Consider the following 3,750-nt stretch of genomic DNA (forward strand, 5'->3'; position numbering starts at 1 on the left):
GGGGACTAGTGACATAGAGGTATACAAATATGGAGGACATAAAACTAAATGGTTACTTACAATTGGAGCTCTACTTTTTATCATTATCAGCAAGGAAATAAAATGTCCCTCTTCTAAATCCCATAATATCTCATTGTGTAGAAAATTGACTCAGTCTCAACCAATTTATCTTTGTGTGAGTGCTTTACCCAAGCCTCAGTAACATGCTGTGGATCATTGATTGTTTATAAGATAATAAATGTCCACAGCATCAACAGGCTGAGCGATTGACTCAAAGCCGAGTGTTTTCTCAGTCATCACCCCTTATATTTCTTTTACTCCAGTGTTAACTGTAAACAGCTTTGAAAATGAAATTTTAAGGGTGAATACATTTATTTAAAGCACCAAATGTGCACTTGCATCTTAACATGGCGGAGGGCAAACCTGGACAATCTTTCTTAGGGTGCAGCAGTGCCAGACCTGCCAAAGAAGCTTCCAAAGCCAGAAAAACCCGGATTTCTAATTTGACTGTCATAGTCGCCCTACTGAAGAGACATGGGGTCAACCTCTCAGAGGAACAGAGCATTCCTCGATCCTTTTGGAAGCACATCTGTTTGTGTGCACACTAATTGTGTGTGCTGTGTTGTGTGAAGTGTTCTTATGGCAGATAGGAGGCAATGTTTGAAACAAAAACTAATAAAAAGGAAAATTGGATAGATTGAGTTAGATTTCTAAATCTGAACATCATCCATGTTGTACTTTCTAGAAAGATGTTTGTACACGATTAAAGAACTGCAGCAGTTACAAACCTTTTTAAGAAGCCAGGCACGATGGTGCACTCATGTAATCCTGCATTTAGGTGGCTGAAACAGGAGGATGGTTTGAGATCAAGAGTTGGCTGTGCACCATAGTAAGAGAAATGACTACTTGACTCTTAATGATAATAAAATGCCCACATAGAAATTGTAACATCCCCCACATGATGTCATATACTTGGCTTCATTCTTCATTAAGGATAAACGTGAAGAGAAATACCAGTGAACTCATGCCTATTAGCGAAAGGGCTGACTGATTTGGCACGCTTGGTGGTTGTTCTCTGAATAACAAATTGAAACCAACCTATAAATAGTGATGCAATGTTTAGAAATTAAAAAGAGCCAAGATGTGATAGTTCATGAAAGAAGCACTCTCAAATGCTGTTTCATTTCAAATGAGAATTTCTATCTCCTTCTCCTCCCCTTTTCTTCCACCTCCCTCTCCCTCTCCCTCTCCCTCTTCCTTTTCCTCTCACTGTTAAAAGACTTTCCAGGATAGAAGGTATCTTTTTAAGTGATCCTCTTGCAGTGTATAATGATCTCATTCATAGTGAGGAGCTAGTACATGTACATAACATACCTTAATTCTTTTTATGCCCTTCCTCTCCTCTCCCATCCTCTTCCTTCTTCCTCCCTTAATCTCTTGATCTCCTTCCATTTTGCAAAAGTTCTAGCCCCCTATTTTGTATTATTGAACTTTTATTTTGCTCTTTATTTATTTTTTTTTATTTTCTCATGTAAGTGAAACCATGTGATATTTAAGCTTGTGTGCCTGATTTATTTTACTTAACATTATGGTCTCACAGTGCATTTATTTTCCCAGAAATGACTTAAATTTATCTTTCTTTGTGGAGGAGTAGTACTACATTGTGTATAAATACCATATTTTCTTCATCCACTCATCTGTTGAGGAGCAGTAGACTACTTCCAAGACATAGCTATTATGAGCTGTGCTATTATAAACATGGGTATGCATATTTCACTGTAATAAGATGTCTTGAACTGTACTATAGCATTTAGCATCCTTGATCATTAAGGGGAAGGTCGTGCCTATGGGGAGAGAAATAGATTTCATGCACCAAGGTGTTTTTATTCTAGGACAGCTAAAGGAATGTATCAAGCCAAACAATTTCCTACATTTTGTGCATAGAGCAATGAAAGGTATGAAAAGTTGTCATTGTAACTATGAACATGAATTTGCGGTATGAGTGGTCTGCTCTAGTTACAGTTTACCAATTTTAACGAATTAATTTTATTGGTACATTTAAGATACACAGTGTAGTGACATTCATCATTGGAAATTTGCACCTTTACATAGTCCATCTTGGTTCTTATTTTTTCCCCATTTCTATGCCCTCCCTTTAACCCTTCCACCCCTCCCTATCTTCAAAGACTTTGTTTCCATTTTTTCTTTTTCTCATGTTAATTTGATTTCCATCTTTCTTTTCCCCTACCCCTCCAAATTATTTTTGTAGTTGGAAGTAATCATGTGTAATGGCAGTGCCATTTTTGATACAGGGAAAAGATACTGCTGTAACTAATAACTAAAATATACAAGTTGCTTTGAATAGAGTCTGAATTTTGAAAAGTGTAACCTAAAGTAAGTAGGTTGTCTTGAAGAAATAGGAAGGTTTGTAGAAATATGAATGCTCTATAAGATGCTTCCTGTTGTGGTTTGGATCTTGACTGTCCTCCAAAGCCTCACACACTCAGATGTGGGGCTTGGCACAGTTGATTGGATCATGGGACTGCTACAGCTGGCTTGCTGTTAAGAATTGTGCTCTGGTTGGAGGTGGGTCACTGGGGGATGAGCTGGAAGCATACCTCTACCTCCCACGCTCCTTCCTTCTCTCGCTGCTTCCTGGTTTCCAACCCTTCAGTAGCCTTCCTCTGCCAGACCCTTACACCATCCTTCCGGCCCTGGAGCAAGCCAACCCTGAGCTAAACTATCAACCAAAGTAAACCTCTCCTTTAAGTTGCATGTATTTACTACTTTGTCTCAGCAGAGAGAAAATGACTGAGATACTTCCAAAGCGGACAAACTTCAGTTTGGCTTGTAAGTCCCATTTGGGTGCCATTTATCAAAATTTTTATCATCATTTTGGAACCCACCACCACTTATCCACAGAATGGTCATATAAGCTAATGCAGAGGGAAAAGATCCTATTGTGTAGTCATCATTCCCTGCATTCACTTAGAAAATGCACCCTAGGAAAAGTTGAAAGCTTGTAGTTGGTGTCTGCAAAATTCTTCATTGAGATTGAGTGGCATAGGACTGAGCCTGTGTGCTGGTGAGGGAGGTCAGGGGGGAATGCCACAGATTACTTTCCTTCTTTTCCTTTAAGGGCTCTAGAGCAATCAGCATGGGCCCTCACCAGGTACAACATATTTAGAGGGGGAACTACAGCCTGTTTTGCTTTCAAAGAATTGCAATTGGCTTGAAGATAGTGGTTTCTTTTTTCACATTCCACCATAGTCTAAATAGAGTTAGGGGAAACCACATTTTCTTTACCCAGTTTCCAAATGATGGGTAAATGGGCTGTTCCCAAGTTTTAGCTATTATAGACTGCTGCTTATAAACATGGGTGCGCATACATCACTGTGATATGATTCTTTCAGTTCTTTTGGAAAGATACCCAGAAGAGGGATGGCTGGGTCAAATAGAACCTCTAGTCCCAGCACTTTGAGATTTCTCCATATTGATTTCCAGAGTGGTTGCACCAGTCTGCACTCCCACCAACAAGAGAGAAGGTTTCCTTTCTCTCCACAACCCCGCCAACATTTGTTATTGTTTGATTTCTTGATAGCAGCCATTCTTTGTGTGGTGAGGTGGAATCTCAGTGGTTTCTCTATAAAATGGAATATTACTCAGCCATAAAGAATGGGAAATTAGATTCATTCATAGGAAAATGGATACATATTGAGGATATACTCCTAATTGAAATAAATAAGTCAC

Source organism: Fukomys damarensis, unplaced genomic scaffold, assembly GCF_012274545.1.
Source record: "Fukomys damarensis isolate Sample0158 unplaced genomic scaffold, DMR_v1.0_HiC HiC_scaffold_39, whole genome shotgun sequence".
NCBI classification, from domain to species: Eukaryota; Metazoa; Chordata; class Mammalia; order Rodentia; family Bathyergidae; genus Fukomys; species Fukomys damarensis.